We start from the raw sequence: 23,132 nt of genomic DNA, 5'->3' as shown, positions 1-23,132 counted from the left end.
CTGCTCGCGTGCTCGCTTCGCCGCTGCGTCTCTCTCTCTCTCTCGCTGACACATGCGGCTGAAGCAAGGACCTGCCGCCGGCTCCTGGCTTGTAGACGCGATGTACAAGCCAGGAGCCGGCGGCAGCATCGAAGCGAGGAGCTGACAGGTCAGCTCCTCGCTTCAGCCGTATGTGTCAGTGAGAGAGAGACGCAGCGGCGAAGCGAGCAGCTTCAGCCGCATGTGTCAGGGAGAGAGGCGGGCAGCGGCGAAGCGAGAAGCTGACCTGTGTCAGCTCCTTCCTTCAGCCGCATATGTCAGCGAGAGAGGTGGGCAGAGAGCGGCGAGGGAGCGGAGGAGAAGGTAAGTTTAATGTGGAGGTGGAACGTGAATCTGGGGGCAGATGAAGGAGAGGACGGCATGACACTGGGGGCAGAGATGGAGAGGACATGAATCTGCGGGCAGAGATGGGGACATGAATATGGGGGCAGAGATGGAGGGACAGGAATCTGGGGGCAGAGATGGAGGGACAGGAATCTGGGGGCAGAGATGGAGAGGACATGAATCTGCGGGCAGAGATGGGGACATGAATCTGGGGGCAGAGATGGAGGGACAGGAATCTGGGGGCAGAGATGGAGGGACAGGAATCTGGGGGCAGAGATGGAGGGACAGGAATCTGGGGGCAGAGATGGAGAGGACAGGAATCTGGGGGCAGAGATGGAGAGGACATGAATCTGCGGGCAGAGATGGGGACATGAATCTGGGGGCAGAGATGGAGGGACAGGAATCTGGGGGCAGAGATGGAGGGACAGGAATCTGGGGGCAGAGATGGAGGGACAGGAATCTGGGGGCAGAGATGGAGGGACAGGAATCTGCGGGCAGAGATGGGGACATGAATCTGGGGGCAGAGATGGAGGGACAGGAATCTGGGGGCAGAGATGGAGGGACAGGAATCTGGGGGCAGAGATGGAGGGACAGGAATCTGGGGGCAGAGATGGAGGGACAGGAATCTGGGGGCAGAGATGGAGGGACAGGAATCTGGGGGCAGAGATGGAGGGACAGGAATCTGGGGGCAGAGATGGAGAGGACATGAATCTGCGGGCAGAGATGGAGGGACAGGAATCTGGGGGCAGAGATGGAGGGACAGGAATCTGGGGGCAGAGATGGAGGGACAGGAATCTGGGGGCAGAGATGGAGGGACATGAATCTGGGGGCAGAGATGGAGGGACAGGAATCTGGGGGCAGAGATGTGGGACATGAATCTGGGGGCAGAGATGGAGGGGACATGAATCTAGGGGCAGAGATGGAGGGACATGAATCTGAGGGCAGAGATGGAAGAGGGACATGAAACTAGGGGGCAGATGAAGGGTTTATATGAAACTGGGGGAGAGATAGAGGGGGGACATAATTTACGGGTGACTGTAGGAGGATTATACTGTGTGCGGGCACATGAAAAATTAACGAGTGGGCGGAGTCAACACAAAAGTGGATGTGAATGTGTCAGTGAGAGAGAGACGCAGCGGCGAAGCGAGCAGCTTCAGCCGCATGTGTCAGGGAGAGAGGCGGGCAGCGGGCAGAGATGGAGGGACAGGAATCTGGGGGCAGAGATGGAGGGACAGGAATCTGGGGGCAGAGATGGAGAGGACATGAATCTGGGGGCAGAGATGGGGACATGAATCTGGGGGCAGAGATGGAGGGACAGGAATCTGGGGGCAGAGAAGGAGAGGACATGAATCTGGGGGCAGAGATGTGGGACATGAATCTGGGGGCAGAGATGGAGGGACAGGAATCTGGGGGCAGAGATGTGGGACATGAATCTGGGGGCAGAGATGGAGGGGACATGAATCTAGGGGCAGAGATGGAGGGACATGAATCTGAGGGCAGAGATAGAAGAGGGACATGAAACTAGGGGGCAGATGAAGGGTTTATATGAAACTGGGGGAGAGATAGAGGGGGGACATATAATTTACGGGTGACTGTAGGAGGATTATACTGTGTGCGGGCACATGAAAAATTAACGAGTGGGCGGAGTCAACACAAAAGTGGGTGGGGCAAAATTTGCCACGGCGCGCTACGCGCGCCGCACATTTTGTCCCTCTTTCGGTTCTTCAAAAGTTGGGAGGTATGCAAAAAGTTCTCCCCTGCTCCTATATAAACCTGGATTATTCATTTCACATTACTTCACTCAAGGAGATGCGTAAACTGCCTTACATCTGGCCTGTGATCTACTAAGAGGTGATCTGGTCTTGATCCTCTTGTGCCATGGGATGATATCAACCCCCAATAAATGAGGAGAAACGCCAATGGATATGATGTTGTCCCAAATATCCATCTCAGGTGAAATATGGAATTAAAGATCTCCTGACTATGATTTACAACAGTCTAAATTCCTCGCCTCCAATCCTACATATCTTCCACTTTTGACCATTGGAAGGTTTTTGTTTTGTTTTTAACCTTGAAGTTGGCAACATTTGGGGATAATTTATTGGATACATTTAATGAGGATGATCCAACACTTTTATTCCCATCTTCACATGTAGTTTAGATATTTATATGGAGACTTGAAGAGCCGAGAGCTCAAGTCTGCTCTGCCTGAGAACCTGACCCCGAAGACTGGTACTACTCCCCTTCTAGTGACCTCACATATGCCGTGATATACGATCATGTCCCCTATGCTCGGTAGGGGACATCAAAAGCGACCACCAGGCATGCTGTGCCTATCACTTGGGTCTGGTCATAACATATGTTGGAAAATCCAGACTGATAATGGAGACTGGCCAAAACGTTCACCTCCAATACTATATAAACCTAGAGAATTGCTTCTCTCAGGGGAGGAGTAGACCACCTTACATCTGGCCTGTGAACTAAGAGGTGATCTGGTCTTGATCTTCTTGTACTATGGGGCAATACCTCCAATAAATGAGGAGAAACGCCAATGAATATGATGATGTTGTCCCTGTTGGTATATACATATATGCAACAGATATAGACTTATTGTATTATACTGTGTAGGAGGAACTTATAGCTTCTGGACACTAGATGGCGATGTTATTGTTATGTGCTGAATACATGTAATGATATGCTATGGAGACTTGTCTATATCTCACACTATCTATGGTTAGGTCTTTTCCAGTGTATTCCTCCATATTGCTGTATATAGACATGCTGTATGTTACCTCATGTTCTGATAAGTAAACTGAAGATTAACCCATATAATCTACTCTGAAGCTTTCCTCTGCGACTACACTGTGCAACTGGTTATGGGCCCAGGCACAGTACCCAGGCATCCAGAAAACCCAGACAAACCCAGACACCCCAGACACCCCAGGCACCCAGACACCCCAGGCACCCCGGCATCCAGACAAACCCAGACACCCCAGGCACCCAGGCACCCCGGCATCCAGACAAACCCAGGCACCCAGACACCCCAGGCACCCCGGCATCCAGACAAACCCAGGCACCCCGGCATCCAGACACCCCAGACACCCCAGGCACCCCGGCATCCAGACAAACCCAGACAACCCAGGACCCAGACAGACACAGCAACCAGACAGAGAAGACAAGAGGACTCTGTGAATGCAAAAGAATTCTCCAGAACAAGTCTCTACAACCAAGTAAGATAAGTTAAAGATGATCAGCAGCTCAGAGCTCAGACTTACAGTAGCTAAGCTGAACAATGAGAACTATCAGTTATGGAAGTTCAAAGTGGAGATGTTGTTGTCTAAGGATGATTTATGGGAGGTAATCACCACAGATAGACCCAATGAGAATGATCAGACATGGGAGAAGAAAAACAGACAAGCTAGAGCTACAATCAGCTTATTAGTGGAGGATGATCAGCTCATTCACATAAGAAATGAGAATACAGCAATGGGAATGTGGCAAGCTTTGAAAAAGTTACATGAAAGATCCAGCTTAAATCACAAGTTATTTCTGTTAAGGAAACTGTACAAGATGAGATTGAGTGCAGAGCAAGACATGCATGAGAACATATACTCCATGATGGAAGTGATAACACAGCTGAGATCTATTGGGGAAGATATTCAGGAAAGTCATATAGCAGCGATATTATTATGCAGCTTACCAGATTCGTACACTGCTCTGATAAATGCTCTAGAAACAAGACCTGAAGCAGAGATCACACTAGAGTTTGTAAAGACCAGACTCATAGATGAATACCAGAGAAGGAAAGAGCAAACTAAAGAATCCACAGAAGAGGTTAGTGGAAATGCTCTTAAGGTTACAGATAAAAAGCACCACAAGACAGAAACAAGAGAGTGTTTCAGATGTAAGAAAAAGGGTCATTTAAAGAAAAATTGTTCTATATGGAAAGCAGAACAACAAAAATTACAACAGAGAGCCAGTAAACAGAAAGTGAAAAGCTCCATTTCTAACTCACATGCAGATCACTGCAATGGTACGTTTAAAGCAGCTGATAAAAAGTCATCATCATCATCATCATCAAGTTGGTTTATTGACTCAGGAGCAACAAGTCACATGACAAGTAATAGAAGTTTCTTTAGTGAGCTTGATTTAGATAAGAAGGAAGCCATTTATCTTGCAGATGGGAGCAGAACAGCAGCAGAAGGTATTGGACAAGGAATGTTGATCTGTTCTGATAAATCTGGAAATAATGTAAAAGTTCTAGTAAAGGATGTATTGTATGTTCCAGGACTAGAAGGAGGGTTGTTATCCGTAAAACGTCTAACAGCTAAAGGACTTACTGTAAAATTCAAAGATGATAAGTGTACAATCCTAGCAGGAGACAAGGTTATAGTCAGTGTAAATGCAGGAGAACAATTATATCATCTAGACACAGTACAGGAACAGGTGAAGTTATGTACACATGATCACAAGAATTGTATTCATGTATGGCATAGACGTCTAGGACACCGACATCCTGAAAGTATAATGGCATTACAGAAGAAACATTTGACAAAAGATCTATTAATATCTAATTGCTCAATGACCATGAAGTGTGAATGTTGTATAAAATCAAAAGCTACAAGAGTGTCAATGTCTAAAGAAAGTGAAACAAGAAGCAAAAGACCACTTGACTTGGTACATACTGACGTATGTGGACCCATGAAAGTGACCACATCAGGAGGTAATAGATACATGGTGACTTTCATAGATGACTATTCAAGATACACGGTGACGTACTTGATAAAGAACAAAAGTGAAGTTTTCAGTAAATTACAAGACTATGTGACAAAGTCAAGTAATAAGTTTCGAAGGAAGCCAATCATCATTAGAAGTGATAATGGAGGTGAATTTACAGGACACCAAATAGAAAACTACTTAAAACGGAATGGAATAGAGCATCAAAAGACTGTTCCATACACACCCGAGCAGAATGGGGTAGCAGAAAGAAAAAACAGAACTTTGACTGAAATGATAAGATGTATGCTGACAGATTCCAAACTACCAGAGAAATATTGGGGCGAAGCAGCAAAGACGGCCACTTATCTGCAAAACAGACTTTTTTCAAGGAAACTGAAAAAGACCCCATATGAGCTATGGCAAGGTAATAAACCAAGTGTGAAGCATTTAAGAGTTTTTGGTTGTAAAGCCCTTGTGTTTATTCCAGAAGAGAAACGATCCAAACTTCAAAACAGAGCCGCAGAAGGAATATTTGTTGGATACTGTGAAAACTGCAAAGGATACAGAATCCTAGATCCCAAGACAGACAGAGTTACAGTGAGTAACAGTGTGACATTCATTGAGGATCTAAATGATGACGTAATGACATCACTGGAAATGAGAAATGATGAAAGCAGTGATATCAATGCAGGAATATCTGATGAAAAAGAAGTGGAAATTGCCGAAAATCAAAACACTGAAAGTAAAGAGATACAAGAACAGGCAAACAATGAACCAAGACGTTCAATAAGAGAGAACAAGGGAAAACCACCTGTACGTCTTTCATACAAGGCGAGTACAAACAAGATATATGAACCTACATCTTGGGAAGACATATCAAAACTCTCAGAAGAAGAAGCTAACAAATGGATAAAAGCAACAGAAACAGAAATGAAATCCATGCGTGATAAGGCCTGGACATTGACAGAATTACCAGAAGGAAGAAACTATAGGATGTAAATGGGTTTTTAAGGTAAAATATCAAACGGATGGCACAGCTGAACGATATCGAGCGAGACTCGTAGCTAAAGGTTATACTCAGAAATATGGAGAAGACTATGATGAAGTTTTTGCACCAGTCGTCAAACATACTACAATTAGAACCTTGCTTGCAGTTGCAGCAACAAAACAAATGCAATTGAGACATCTGGATGTAAAGACAGCGTTCCTAAATGGAGATTTAGCAGAGGATATCTACATGGAACAACCTCCAGGATACAAAGATAAAAGAAAACCAAACATGGTTTGTAAGCTACAGAAAAGTATCTATGGTTTAAAGCAAGCTGCTAAAGCCTGGAATGATAAAGTCACAGAAGTGCTCACAAATGAACATTTTCAAAGAAGTAAAGCAGATCCTTGTCTATACACAAAGAAACTGGGAGACAGATGGATCTATATACTGATATATGTGGACGATATTTTAGTTTGTTTTGAAAAAGAAAGGGATGTAACAGAAATACTGAAAATTCTTGATCAACACTTTGAGATCAAAGATTTAGGAAATGTGAAACAGTACCTAGGGATACAAATAGAAAGAGAGGAAGACGGGAGTTATCTTCTTAACCAAAGTCACATGATTCAAGACATTATTGAAACATTTGGATTGAAAGATGCGAAACCAATAAAGTCTCCAATGGAAATTAACTATCTGAAGGAGATGAACAGTGAACAAAATATGTTGCCAGACAACGAACAGTACAGAAAGGCAATGGGAAAATTACTGTATATTGCAACTGTTACAAGACCAGACATTGCAGCAGAAGTAGGAATTTTGAGCAGAAAGGTGTCAAAACCAAATAAAATGGACTGGAATGCCGTAAAGAGAGTAATACATTACTTGAAAGGAACTATCGATGTTAAACTAAAACTACCTGCAAGTAACAAATGCATTTTAACTGGATACGTGGATGCAGACTGGGCTGGAGATACACTTGACAGAAAATCTACCAGTGGTTATGTTTTCTTACTCTCAGGTGGACCAATTAGTTGGGCTAGTAAAAAACAATCAATAGTGACACTGTCAACAACAGAAGCAGAGTATGTTGCTGCAGCACAAGCAGCTCAAGAAGTCTTATGGTTGAGACAACTACTGACAGACTTAGGAGAACAACTGTTGGAACCAACAAAGTTGAATGAAGACAATCAAGGTTGTATTGTTCTTGCTCAGACGGAAAGAGTTAATCCAAGAACAAAACACATTGATATAAAATTTCATTTTTTGAGGGATTACCAGGAGCAAGGAATGCTGAAGTTAGAATATTGTCCAACTGAAGATATGACAGCCGATATTCTTACTATGGCATTGAATGCTGAAAGACATCAGAAACTGATGAAGAAATTAAGTTTGACTGAATAAGTCTTTATTGTTGAGAAAGGGTGTTGGTATATACATATATGCAACAGATATAGACTTATTGTATTATACTGTGTAGGAGGAACTTATAGCTTCTGGACACTAGATGGCGATATTATTGTTATGTGCTGAATACATGTAATGATATGCTATGGAGACTTGTCTATATCTCACACTATAGTTAGGTCTTTTCCAGTGTATTCCTCCATATTGCTGTATATAGACATGCTGTATGTTACCTCATGTTCTGATAAGTAAACTGAAGATTAACCCATATAATCTACTCTGAAGCTTTCCTCTGCGACTACACTGTGCAACAGTCCCAAATATCCAGCTCAGGTGAAATATGGGATTGAAGATTTCCTGACCATGTATTACAATACCTTAATAAATTAAAGGTTATATTTTAAGTGTACAAAATCCTATTTTTTTGTTTTCTCACTAATATTGGTACACATACTTCCTTGAACAAGATTTTTCCTTATTTTGTTTGTATATCCTTAAGGGATTTCTTTTTTAGCCAGACATGGCAGGATTTCTAGCTGGAGCTATTAATCACGATAAATAGATGAGTGAGACCAAGGAGGTTTTTTCGGAGGGGGATCTACCTTTACAAAATATTACCCCCAGTATATCAGCTAGTTTCAGACAACTGACCAGAATATATAAAGACAATGTGAGGTCCTTTTGGGAGGTACAAACAATTGAATCCTATTTAAAACACAGAATCGTACCCCATGGGTTACGAATTAATTTAACCCCATCAATGAGAGTCAGAACTCCCAAACTTATAAAAAAAAAAAATGGGAGCAGGAATCGGTAGAAGCCTCTCTGCGATTTATGACTATCATTTTAGAGGAGGAAAAGAATATATTTGCAACCACCTCCAAATCGTTGCAAGAAAATAGAGGCAGTCAAAAAATACAGCTCTAACCCTGAATTTGAACGAAAAGAGATGATAGTTCAACAGACCATAGAAAAATTTGTGTCCTATACGAAGGAACGTAAACATTTTCAGTTCAAACGTGATTTGTTGGACTTCAAAGAAGGGCGTGTATTTGACTACCTGAGACAGGAGACGGGGTAGGGAAGGCCGATATGGGTCACAGAATTTATCACCATCTGAGACAAGGGCACTTCGTGGGTTGGAAAATGATAGAACAATAACGCTAAAAGCGTCAGATAAAGGTGACAATCTAGTCATTTTGGATAGAGAGATGCATGTTCAAATGTGCAACGACATTTTGACTAATCCTAACTGCTATGAAATTATACATAGAGATACGATGGCAGGGTATCGAAATGAGTTGTCAGATATTGTTATGAGAGCAAAAGAAATGAATCTCATAAGTAAAAAAGAAATGGATTTCATAATTCCCCAGTGTCCTGTGACTGCCACCTTCTATGCCCTACTGAAATTGCACAAAGGGCTCACCCCCTTAAAAGGGTGCCCTATAGTGGCCGGCATTGGTTCTCTAACACAAAGCGCTAGTTTTTACATTGATGACATCTTGAGACCATTTGTCACCGGTCTCCCGTCCTACATCAGGGACACGGTTGACATGTTGCGGAGATTGGAGGATGTTCAAGTGTCCTCTGAGGTGCTCTTGGCTAGTTTTGATGTGGAGGCCCTGTACAGCTCCATCCCCCATGATAAGGGGTGTGGAGCTGTCGGGGCCTTCCTTGGTACTGGGGACGAATTCTGTGTTCCTCATAATCAGTTTGTCCTGGAGCTACTTAGGTTTGTGCTGGAGCATAATCCCTTTACTTTTGATGGCCACCTCTTCCACCAGCTCAGGGGAGTTGCGATGGGGAGCCCCTGTGCCCCATCGTATGCAAATCTCTTCCTGGGCTGGTGGGAGAGGAATACAGTATTCTGTGAGTCTATGGAACAGTGGACCTGCCATGTCCTTACCTGGGTCCGTTTCATAGACGATATTTTTATCCTGTAGGACGGATCCAGGGATGACTTCAATACTTTTGTACAGTTACTCAAAATGAGCTTGGCCTATTTTTAACATCTGAAATTCAGCAGGACAAATTGACTTTTTTTGGACTTCGTGATTTCCAAAGAGCCTTCAGGGCGCCTACGTACAGTGGTACATAGAAAATACACAGCCACTAATTCCCTGCTTCAGTGGCAAAGTTGGCACCCTAGGCCACTTAAGACAGGTATTCCAAAATGGCAGTACCTGAGGGTCAGGAGAAATTGCTCCCATCTCTCTGACTTTAAAACCATGTCAGATGATTTGAGGGGGCGGTTCTCCAGGAGAGGTTACCCTGATAAAATCTTGAGGAATTCATACCAACATGCACTAAGTGCCAATCGTACTGAATTACTAAATAAACGTAAGGACAGTATACATGAGGATACAGTTCGTGTTATAGCCACATTTGATGGAGCAGCGGACTCCGTGAGGAGGATTTTGGAGGAGTCCTGGAGTATATTAAAAACAGATACTCTTATTGGATCATTTGTTAGTTCTCAACCAACTATTACGTATCGTCGTGGCCCAAACCTTAAGGATAAATTGGTCCAAAGCCATCTGACCCCGGCAGAGGGAACGGATACATGGCTGGATGTTAGGAGAAAAAGTTTAAGGGGAACTTATCCTTGTGGGAGTTGCAAAGCCTGTAGTTCTGTCAAGAAAGGAGACATGGTTACATCTACGAGTACTGGACAGAGCTACAGGGTAAACAGCCTCAAATTGCAAAACCACAGGAATTATATACCTGGTTACCAGATCCTGCGGACTCCAATATGTTGGTAAAACAACAAGGGAGTTCCGCAGGAGGATCAGAGAACACAACGGATATCCAGAGGGAAGAATTTACCCCCATTTCTCATCATATTAGAGAAAGACATGATGGCGATGTTCACCATCTGTCTTTTCAAGGCATTGAGAAGGTATTTAGGTCACCCAGGGGAGGGAACTTTGACAAAAAAAAAGTCCTACAACGAGAGACTAGGTGGATATTCCTTTTTGATACGGTCCACCCCAGGGGACTCAATGAATATATTTCATATGCCTCCTTTCTTTGAGATCATTGTGTCTAATATCTCAGGATAATCCAGACAGTTCACAGCAGATTTTATTAGTTAATTCCAGTTAAGTTGTGATATATAGCTACAGGGACATATCTGCAGCATTAGTGTAGTCAATTGTTGCCCGTCTGTAGCTGTTTATTCTTTAATATTTTTCTTAGGCTTCTCCTGACTTTAAAATATTTGGCTTAGTATATATTTAACTAGGTAGCAATAGTAATACTCCTATGATCCTTCTTAGTTCCGGGACCTCGTTGGTTTAGTTATACTCACCTTTTTGTATGCTCCAGTATTTTAGGTTGATCCGTGATGTGCGGTCTGGTTGTTACCAAAGACGGTTATGTGGCGTCACTAGGGCTTGTTGTTGTGATGCCCCTAGAGGCGTGACTGCCCAACGTCACGAGAGACACGCCTACTCTCCTATTGGGCGCACCTCCGTATGACGTGTTACAAGGGGGAGGAGCTTCTTGCTTTTAGCCCCGTCAGTTCCGGCACCATTCGCGGCTCACCAGAGCCGACCGGGTGCTCCATGCCCGTTATGCGCCTTCATATATCTGAATGACAAAACGTATGCCTCTGATGAGCTAAAGAACTAATATAGCAGAAACGCGTCAGGCAGTGTGTACAGAATGGTTTTTAGCCAACAATGTTTTGGAGTGTGCCCTAATGTACAATCAGATTGAAAGTCGACCACCAGACGCTATGTCTATCTCCTGGGTCTGACCATTACCTATAGCTGCCAGGAGATTCTGACCATGATCCTGGAGGATGCACAGAAGGCAGTGTAGAACCAGGAGCCTGTATGGAGGCTGGAGAAGCTGAGAGCTCGTCCATTTCGAGTCGGAACCTGAGACGGATGACTGGTACTACTCCCCTTCTAGTGCCCTCACATATGCCGTAATGTATGATCATGATGTCTATGCCCGGTACCTTAACTCACTTTCTGGAAGAGCCAAAGAGCCAGGACTGGAAGGGGATCATCTATGCTATGCCTATAACCGCTAGGAGATCCAAACTATGATACTTGAGGCTGAACAAAAAGTCCTCCCCTGCTCCTATATAAACCCGGATTATTGATTTCACATTACTTCACTCCAGGGGATGGTTAAACTGCCCCACATCTGGTGAGTGAACTACTAAGAGGTAACCTGGTCTTGACCTTCTTGTGCCATGGGACGATAACCCCCAATAAATTAGGAGAAACACCAATGGATATGATGTCCCAAATATCCAGCTCAGGTGAAAAATGGGATTGAAGATGCTTGGACCATTTCCTGACCATGATTATGGAGACAAAGTTCACCTCCAATCCTACTTAAACATGCAGCATTACACCTATCCAGGGAATGAAAAGGCTCCTCTACAGCTTTTTTTTTTTTTTTGTGTAGGAGGATACACCAGAAACCCTGAGGTCTACTCTGGCTTGTAAGACAGATGGAAGATCTCTGCCTGGACTACAACTCTATCTTTCTGGTTCTCAGGCTGTGAAGAATCAGGAGCCTGGATGGAGACTGGAGAAGCTGAGAGCTCAAATCTGATTCGAGTGGGAGCCCGAGTCTGATGACTGGTACTACTCTCCCCTTCTAGTGCCCTCACATATGCCTTGATGTACAATCATATACCCTATGCCCGGTACCTCGACTCACTTTCTGGAAAAAAAAAAAAAAAAAGCCAGGAATGAAAGGCGACCACCAGGCACACTACGCATATCATCTGGGTCTGGCCATAACATATGTTGGAAAATCCAGACTGAGAACTGAGACGGGCCAAAACATTCACCTCCAGTCCTGTATAAACCTTGTGCACAAGGAATGGGTAGACTGCCTTACATCTGGCCTGTGAAGTACTAAGAGGTGATCTGATCTTGATCCTCTTGTGCCATGGGGCAACAGCAACCTCCAATATAAAGTATACACATACCCATGGATGAAGAAGTCCCAAGTTTCCAGAGCAGGTGAAAATTAAATTGATAGTTTGCTGGCAGTCCATCTGTGGACAGATGAAACTGCTCTATTGCAAAACAGAAAATATTACCAACTAAAGGGTTAATCTGTCTTGTATGTGCCCGACTGCCACATGAATACAGATATTCTCCCTCACTCTTATTTATGATTTGGGGCCAAAGTTCCTCTCCTCCAATCCCACATAATTTAGAACATTACTTCTACCCAAATGATGGGAAGATCCATCTACAACTGGCTTGTGTAGTGAATAGAGCACCTAACGCGTCAAGGCTGCATGGACTGGAAACCTAACCCTGAAGAATATTCTTCCCCTACTAATACAATCACTTGTGCAGTGATTAGCAACCATATTTCCTTTGTCAACACACACCTATGGATGTTATGGAGTCTAGGAGGGTACACTGGATAACCCAAGGTCTACTCTGGATAAAGATGGGAGGTTCTCTGCCTGAAACCCTTTCACAAATATGGTACAAGTGTGCGTATGTCACCTCCCGATTCCTGTATATTATATACATGTTTAGTAGGATACACCAAATACACTACACCCCTACTAGTGCCCCGTCATATGCAAACATATCCTCTATGCCCAATACCTTAACTCACTTTCCGGAAGAGACAACCAAAGAGGCAGGATTGAAAGGTGACCACCAGACACATTATGCTCATCCCGAGTCTGGCCATAAAACATAACCGCCAGGAGATCCTCACCATTATCCCGGAGGCCGGACAAAGTTCTCCCCCACTTCTATATAAACCTTTGCTCTAAGTGATATTTTTGTCCAAAATATCCAACACCGGTAAAGATATGGGATTGAACATCCAGTGCTTGGACCATCTCCTGACCATGATTATTTAGACCAGCCAAAAAATTCACCCCAAATCCTACTTAAATCTGGAGCATTGAAGCTATCCAGGGGATGAAAAAAGACTCCTCTACATCAGGTTTGTTTTTTGTCTAGGAGGATACACCAGAACCTGAGGTCTACTCTGGCTTGGATGCAAGATGGAGGATCTCTGCCTGGACTACAACTCTGAATCTGTTTTCCTCAGTCTGTGAAGAACCAGGAGCCTGTATGGAGACTGGAGGAGCTGAGAGCTCAAATCTGATTTGAGTGGGAACCAGAGTCTGATGACCAGTACTATTCCCCTTCTAGTGCCCTCAAATATGCCATGATGCAAAAACTTCATATGCTCGGTACCTCTTGACTTTCAGGAGTCGACCAAAGTGCTAGGAATAAGGCAACCATTAGTCACACTATACCCATGACATGGGTCTGCCATCACCTATATCCTCTGGGAGACCCTGGTAATAGAGACTGGTCAAAAGTTCCACCTCCAGTCCTACATAAAACCTTAAGAATTACTTTGCTTCAGGGGATGGGAAGACTGTCATATCTGGCCTGTGAACTAAGAGCTGATCTGGTCTTAATGCTTCATGGCCAGATGATAATAAAAATGGACAAATCCATGGATATGATTTTGTCCCAAATATCCAGCTTAGGTAAAAATAAGAACACTGGCAGTGTCTATGGACAGATGAAACTGCTCTATTGCATAACAGACAACATATATATGCAACTAAAGAGTTAATCTGTCCTTTGTATTCCAGCAGTCAGGCTCACAGCAAAGATTCTCTCACTCCTATCTAGGATTTCTCTCACTATTTGTCTGTAATTTATTGAATCCGACTAAACTATCTTCTATTTCTCCTACTCCTCGCTGTATTGTAAGCTCTGCAACACTCAGTGCTCTGTATCCTGCCATGTGAGGAATAAACACATCCATCCCCTACTTCCACCGTCACTGATATGCAACAAATATCCATATTACGCCTACCACCTAGGTCTGCCCATCACACAAATCCTCTAAATCTGGCCTGTGTGGAGGCTGGGGCCCCTAAGGCCTCGAGTATGATTTGGAACCAACCCTGAAGATTGGTACGTATTACTAGTGCCCTGTCATACGCTGCAATGTACAATCATATCCTCTATGCCGGATACCTACACTCACTTTCCGGAAGAGTCGATCAAGAGCCAGGATTGAAAGGCGATCATCTACGCTATGCCTATAACTGCCAGGAGATCCCAGCTATGATACTTGGGCCAGGACAAAAAGTTCTCCCCTGCTCCTATATAAACCTGGATTATTCAATTTCACATTACTTCACTGCAGGGGATGCGTAAACTGCCCTACATCTGGCCTGTCATCAGTGGCATAACTAGGAATGGCGGGGCCCCGTGGCGAACCATTGACATGGGGGCCTCCCCTCCAAAGACCCCGACCGAACCTTTTCCCCCGCATTCCTGCAGGCGCTATTATGCCCCATAGTGGCTCCTGTATACCGTATTATGTCCTATAGTGGCCCCTGTAGCACAGTATTATGTACTGTAATACATAATACTGTAATTTCACTGCCCTTCATCCCCAGGCAGCAGCCAGCACAGTACTGTGTGCCGACAGCCTGCCCTGCACACAAGGGTTAAACTCCCCAGTCTGCTGCACTCACTCAGCTCTGCTCACTCCATCCCCTGGCATAGCTATCTTCTTCCTGCATGATGTCTCCAGCACTGTCTCCCCCACCGTCAGGATACACGCTGCTTAGGCTCTCCACTGCCCGGAACAAACACCTTAGGTGGCCTCGGGCTTCAAAAAGTGAAATTCATTGTTTAATTTCTTTTTTTGGCATATTAACTAGTGAGGGGGCCCGGGCCCCCTAAAGGTGTCGGGCCCTGTGGCAGCTGCTACCACTGCTACCGTGGTAGTTACACCACTGCCTGTGATCTACTAAAAGGTGACCTGGTCTTGATTCTCTTGTGCCATGTGACAATATCAACCCCCCAAAAATGAGAAACGCTAATTGATGTCCCAAATATCCAGCTCAGGTGAAATATGGGATGGAAGAGCTCCTGACCAGGATTTAGAACTTTTTTTATTTTTTATTTTGAAGCCGCCACTATTTCTGGGATAGTTTATTGGATTTAATGACGAAGATCCAACAGTTTTATTCCCATCTTATATTCTCATGTAGTTTGGATACTTACGGTATATTTACGTCATACAAATTATAGTCTGTGGTAGGAGATTGTATATTTATAGTTGTATATATTTGTGCTGTATATAGTTATATAGTTTGGATCATTTCTCCATATATGAATTGATGTTTAGGTTACAGATATTTATTCCTATATAGATTCTTCAGAGTTTATTATCACAGGGGGAAACTATTCTGGATTTTGTATATTATACTCATGATCTCGGCCCAGACTACAACCCTGTATCCTTTTGGTTTCCTCAGGCTGTGAAGAACCAGGAGCCTGTATGGAGACTGGAGGAGCTAAGAGCTCGTATGATTCAATTGGGAACCTGACCTGGATGACTGGTACTACTCCCATTCTAGTGCCCTCAAACATACTGTAATATACAATCAATCATGTCTCCTATGCCTGGTACCTCTTGACTTTTTCCAGAGGAGTCAACCAAAGAACCAGGATTGAAAGGGCGATCAGACGTGATATTCTTACTACCTGGGTCTGGCCGTAATGCATGATCACCAGGAGATTGAGTATAATCCTGGAGGCCAGACAAAATGTTCATCCCAACTCCTACATAAACCTGGAGCATTATTTCACTCCAGGGGATGGAAATACAGCTTTGCATCTGGCCTATGATCTAATAGGTGATCTGTGAAGAACGAGGCCTGTATGGAGACTGGAGAAACACAGCTCAAATCTATTTTTAGTGGGAACCTGATACAGATGACTGGTATTACTCCTCCTAGTGCCCTCACATATGCGGTGATGTATGCAACATCCCCTATGCCAAGAACCTCTTTATTTACTTCCCAGTCTCGTCCAAAGTTCTAAGTAATGAAAGTCGACCAGCAGGCACGCTATGCCCATCATATGGGTCTGGCATTAAAACATACGTTGGAAAATCTAGACTGTGATAATGGAGGCCGGACAAAGTTCACCTCCAGCACAACACAAACCTAGAGCATTACTTTTATCCAGGGGAAGGGTAAGACAGTCTACAACTTTCCTGTGAGCTACGAAGAGGATCTGATTTTGATCCTCTTGCCAGGAAGAGAAATTGACCCCCTACAAAAAGGGGAGTGTTTCCCCAGGTTATCAAGAACCAGGAGCCTGTATGGAGACTGGAGGAGCCGAGAGCTCAAGTCTGTTCGGACTGGGAACTTGATCCGGACGACTGGTATTACTTCCCTTCTAGTGCACTCATATATGCCATGATACAATCACACTCCATATACCTGGAATCTCTTGACTTTCTGCAGGAGGCAAAGTACTAGGAATAATATGGCCACCACTAGCCACACTATACCCATCACCTTAGTCTGGCCATCACCTATAACCGCCAAAACCGGTCCGGTCAAAACTTCAGCATTACCTCACTCCAGGGGACAGGAAGACCGTCTTATATTTGTGAAATACTGTGAGCTGATCTGGGTCTGTCCACTTTTATTGATGTTGCCTCATGGCAAAAGAAAAGAACTCATGGATATGAATTGGTCCCAAATATCCAGGTGAAAATGAGAACACTACTGGCAGTCCATCCATGGAGAGATCAAACTGCTGTATTGCAAAACAAAAGACTTGCAACTAAAAAGGGTTAATCTGTCCATTGTCCTTAATCTGTCCTTACAGCACAGATTCTCCCTCACTCTAGTAGCCCTTGAAGCGTTCTAGCGAAAAGCGCAGGGACTATTTGGCAGATGCATCCTGAAGAATCTTGATTTAGCTGCAGACTGTTTTGTTTGTCTTTAAATTTTGGTTATGTCAATATCACCTCACCTCTCCTTCACCCTTGTGCTAGAATTTTCGACAAAGGAAGGAGAGGCGGAGTCAGGCAAGGCTGAAGGTGGAGTCTCCTATAATTATATCAGGGGTACGTGGGCGGAGACTCACCTTCTGCTGTAAGCGCTTATGGTGAGAGGCACCCCCGCCCACCCTACCCTTGCGGTGGTTTTTTGTTTCTTTGAATGGTGCCCCTTTTTGCTGGCTGTTTTTTCTTTCTCTTTTCAGTTGTCACAGCGTGGCGGAAGTTCCATGCACCTTGGAAAAATTGAAGATGTGCCTACACGGCCGCTGCCCCACAGCGGTTATCATTCGGGTGGAAGTTTTGAAGTTCAAGGGGGTGGGGCATGGAGATGTCAGATGTTTACGGTTGTACACTTTATATTATTTTAATAGAAGTTATCCTTTTGGTTGTTTATATGTTTAATAAAATCGCTGTGGCCAACCCAGCTTTAACCACATCTTTAAGTGTCCGTGGTTTTTGTTCCGGAGTCGGCATTGGGGTTTTTTGATTGTTCAAATATGTACAAATAGTCCTATCTAGGATTTCCTAAATGGATATTTCCAAGGATGCCTAAAATCACTTTCCGGAAGAGTCGATCAAGAGCCAGGATTGAAAGGCGATCATCTACGCCATACCGCCCAACCGTCCCGATTTCCGCGGGACATTCACGATTTCGGTGTCCTGTCCGACGGGCCCGGTCAGCGGGAGGTATGTTCAGATTTCAACTCAGATCGGCATCCGGAGACTCCTCTACATCTGGCTGGCTGTGTGTCTAGGACTACTCTGGCTTGGAGGATCTCTGTCTGGACTACAACCTTGTATCTTTTTGGTTTCCTTGGGCTGTGAAAAAACAGGAGCCTGTATGGAGATTGTAGGAGCTGAGAGCTCAAGTCTACTTCACCTGGGAATCTGACCCTGAAGACTGGTACTAGTGCCCTCAAACATGCTGTAATGTACAATCATGTCTCCTATGCCCAGTACCTCTTGACTTTTCCCCAGATATTTCTTTCCCACAATATGCTTACCACCTGGGTCTGGCTGTAATGTATGATCACCAGGAGATTCTGGCCATGATCCTGGAGGCCGGACAAAAAGTTAATCCCAACTCCTACATAAACCTAGAGCATTACTTCACTCCAGGGGATGGGAAGACACCTTACATCTGGACTGTGATCTACCAATAGGTGATATGGTCTTGATTCTTTTGTACCATGGGGCAACATCAATTCTTAATAAAAGTGGACACATTTACGATGTCTAAATTCAGTTCAGGGGAAAATATGAAATTACATTTTTTCATGTTCTCGCTCATGCACAGTTCCCCTCTATGGAGGTTACCCACACGTGTTTTTTCAGTCAATATAGTTTTGAGTTGTTTCACACCACTTGTTATGGGCTTATTTTTGACCTAGGGTTAATATGTTGGTGGAGGGGGTTACTTTATCATAGTTTCTTCAGGTTGTGAAGAACCAGGAGCCTGTATGAAGACTATGGAGGAGCATACTAGAATTGGACCTACCAAGGATGTCAGCACCACCCCTGAGGCATCAGGGTCCTCCTCTTTAGGTCTCCCGCCCACCAAATTTTGCAATATTGAAATATCGACTGCATCAGCAATTCAAAACCAACTTAATGCAGACCCAGACACTGCAATGGACACACGGACAGATTCCCTCCACTCCAGTGAACACAGCCACTGCTCTTTCAGAGGAAGCAACCTGTGCCTCCTCCCTTACGGACATGGACGACTCACTTTATCATTCACCTATGACCATGTCACAGATAGATGAAGCTATAGCTTCCCCCACTAAAAAGACCAGACTTTATCACAGTCTTTTTTTTACCGCTTCTGGCCATGCTGACTCCTGCCAGCGCGGTCCATGTCAAGGAGCTCCCCCTAATCACCCACATTACCAGAATTTCGGACTATTACAGTCCTATGAGTACAAAAAGAAAAAAGTACAGAACCCGAAGAGGATGCAGAGGGGGCATTAAGAACAGGAGAAGTAGCTCCGCTCAAAATGCAGCCCGAGTCCAAGTCCAAAATGGAACAAACAGTAAGGAATATTTTTAATCTGTCCAAATTATACACTCAGTGAGGCAGAGGAGAGACTCCTTATGAAGGGTCTCTTGGCCTTTAGAAAAATCTGAAGACTCCAAATTGCCATCTTGTTAGCAGGAATTTAATTTGGAGGCAATAAAATTCAATTTTAAAACAAATGTTTGAGTTCGAGGATAACATTTTTATACAGCAGCGTGGCACGGCTATGGGTGCAAAATTTGCACCCAGCTATGCCAACCTGTATGTTGGGCAATTTGAGAAACACATATATAGGTCTAATTTCTGGTCATCCAAGGTGATCTACTACAAAAGATATATCGATGACCTGTTATTCATTTGGAACGGCACTGCTGAGGAAATTAATTCACTGACTAACTCAAATCGGAACAACTGGGGCCTGAAGTTTTCAGGCAAAACCAGCCCTACTGAAGTGGAGCATCTCGCCCTTGTATTAATGAGCACTAATCACGTAATCAGTACAAAGACGTTCTTTAAGGACGTTGACTGCAATGAATTCCTGGATTACCGAAGCTATCTAAAAAAATGGAAACAATGTCCCGTTCGGACAATTTAAACGCATTAGGCGTAATTGCATACAAGCATCCGTTTATGAAGAACAAAGCATGACTCTCGCAGATTTCATGAAAAGGGCTATCCAAAAGCCATTATTACAGCAGCCCAGCAGAAAGTGGCGGCTCTCAACTCACCAAGATTGACTACTTTCTCGTCAAAATCTGGTTCAGGATGATTTTAAATGCAATTTCTTGACCACTTACAATGGCGCTCATCAGACTCAGATCCATAGTCAAAAAAAAAAAACTGGCCAATTCTACGGAATGACCCCCATTTACAGGAATCCCTGCCCAAGGTACCGAGGTTTACCTTCAGGATGGACAGGACATTGAAGAGCCTAGTAGCACCCAGTAGGCTCAGAGGCCCAAAGGATCACCCTACATCCACCATAGCGAAACCATTGAGTACGAATGGAAGCTACCGGTGTAATAAACAGTGCAAATGTTGTGCCTCCATCTCCCATGGGGTAAAAAAAGCTCAAGAGTAGGACCACAAAAAATAAATATTTCCAATCTCGACCCATCTGACCTGTGCATCATCTTTTATAGTTTACCTTTTGGAATGCCCTTGTGGGCTACAATATATCGGCCGTACCACGATGCCACTCAGTTCGCTTGAACAAACATAGGTCCAATGTGGTCAATGTTTACCTGAAACTGTGTCCAGGCACGCGGCTAGGTACCATAATAGTCAGTTCGGTGGCTTTCAGGTTACTCCCATTGACTTTATTCCTCCCTATCAGTGACAGATTTGAGGCTTTAAAAAAAAAAAAAAAAAAAAGAGAAATATTGGATATAAGTTTGATTGCCTGTTCCCCAAAGGGTTGAATGAGACCCTGGAAGATGTTGCACACTACCGTGCAATCTCAATTTTCCCCCAATTCATTCTGTCCATCAATTCGCACATGTTTAGTATGGAAATCAATATTTGGGGTTGTCTTTTTAAATTCATAAACAATTTGCATTTTTTGTATTTTCAGCGTTTGTTTTATTTATTAATTAATTTCACTGTCTTGGTGTGTTCCCATTGCTCCCTAGGCTCTATGGTTTTATTTCATATGATGTACATGTGGCTAAGGACTTTTGTCTAACAATTTGTATTCATTCATTCATTTCAAACTGTGGTTTATTACTTTAACCAATCAGCTTCTCTGAGCAATCAGGCCACTTGTAGAATTATCAAGTTTTAGCTGTTTATTTTAATGATCAATTCCCATTTATTTATACAATTATATAATTATGTATATTAATATATTTGTATATAGCTCGATTGTGTTCTAGACCATATTATGTTAAGCACCTAAGTGACCATATTGGGACTCGAACCTGGTCTGCCTTTTGTTTAGTCAAGACAGTCTCAGGAGCCCAGCGGATGTCTCCATTCAGCTTGTGACATTCGTCCACCTCATTCTCGGGAGCGCCTACTGCGTGCTCCATTGCTTCTTTACTTATTAGCCTCAGCATCTCGGTTCTTCTGTTCTCCCCTCGAGTGAGAAGATCCACCCCTAATATTGTTGCCTACTACTCCCCTCACATATACTGTGATGTATGATCATATCCCCTGTGACTCTTTCCGGAAAAGTCAACCAAAGTGCCGGGATTGAAAGGCAACCAACAGCCACACTGTCTATCACATGGGTCTGGCCATTACATACAACCGCCGGGAGATTCTGACCATGATCCTGGAGGCCGGACAAAAAGTTCATCCCAACTCCTACATAAAACTGGAGTAGGGCATTACTTCACTCCAGTGGACTGGAAGACCGCCTTACATCTGGCTTGTGAATGAATAGGTGATCTGGTCTTGATCCTCTTGTGCCATGGGACGATATCAACCCCAATAAATGAGGAGAAAAAGCCAAAGGATAGGATGTCCCAAATAGCCAGCTCAGGTGAAAAATGGGAGGGAAGATCTAAGAACCCTCCCATCACCTGTAGACAAGGACACATTCTGAGAGACCGATTGGTTTACAGCCATCTGGAAACTGAAGAATCTTCCACCACCTTTGTTGGGTAGCAAACTGAAAGGGCACATTTCGGTGTAGAGGGTGTAGGGCCTGTACATTCAATCTAGAAGGATAGGCTAAGATAGCGGTTAAAAAAAAAAAAAAGTTTACCACTCCTTATTGTGGGAACCACAGTAGCATGTTGCCCTTTGTTCCCCATCCACCCCCACACACAAACTTCCCCTGCATGGCCCCCCCAATGAATTTCCTAGATTTCCCAAGACCCTGACTAAGGCAATTGGCAGGACTTAAACCTGGAGCATTACTTTACTCCAAGGGACCGAAAAACTGCCTTGCATCTGGCCTGCGATCTATTAATAGGTGATCTGGTCTTTATTCTTTTGTACCATGGAACAATATCTATCCCCAATAAAAGTGGACACATCCATGGATAGTGTTGTCCCAGATATCCAGTTCAGGTGAAATTATGAAATTTAAGATCAGGTGCTTAGACCATCTCCCGACCATTATGATGGAGACAAGACAAAGCTCCTCATCTCCAATCCTACATACACCTGGAGCATTACATCTATCCAGGGGATGAGAAGACTCCACATCTGATCCGTGAACTCCTGAGGTCAAAAGGGACAAACATGAAATAGAAGGTCCAGGGTTTAGACCATCTCCTGCTCTCTGCACTTCTACCAAGTTTACAGATGAGAAAGACCTTGCAGGAGAACTGGGAATACTGGTCTGCCATACTGGGAGAGGATATTTACACCTACCTACTGGGGACAAGGCCAGCTGCATTGGGGTTGATGTCAATGAAGTACAGCCATCATTTAGCCTTCTGGGATGTATTCACGTTACCAATACCTCATATGGGGGAAAAATGGGTTCACCTCTGGGTATGGACGGACATTAGGAGATCAGCAATGCCACATCCCAGATATCTACTTGTATATAGTGAACGTCTGTTTCCAGAGAGTTCATTCATTCCCATGATAGATAACTGTCAAGTTTTTTGAAAAAACTTTATACATTCTGGATTTTTATATTTATACTCATTCCAAACCTTGTGCTTTGACTCCAGACAGTATATGCCCCTTTAGTGGCCCTGAAGGTACAGTGGCCCCTCCCAGTAGCATGTTGCCTTTGTGGCTCCCCTCACAGGAATGTTCTTGCACGTCTACTGCAGTTGTCACCACCCTTTAATGTCACCCTTACCCAGTTGCCTGGTCTTACTTGCA

Source organism: Leptodactylus fuscus, chromosome 3, assembly GCF_031893055.1.
Source record: "Leptodactylus fuscus isolate aLepFus1 chromosome 3, aLepFus1.hap2, whole genome shotgun sequence".
Classification (NCBI taxonomy): domain Eukaryota; kingdom Metazoa; phylum Chordata; class Amphibia; order Anura; family Leptodactylidae; genus Leptodactylus; species Leptodactylus fuscus.
This window is presented reverse-complemented; position numbering follows the sequence as displayed.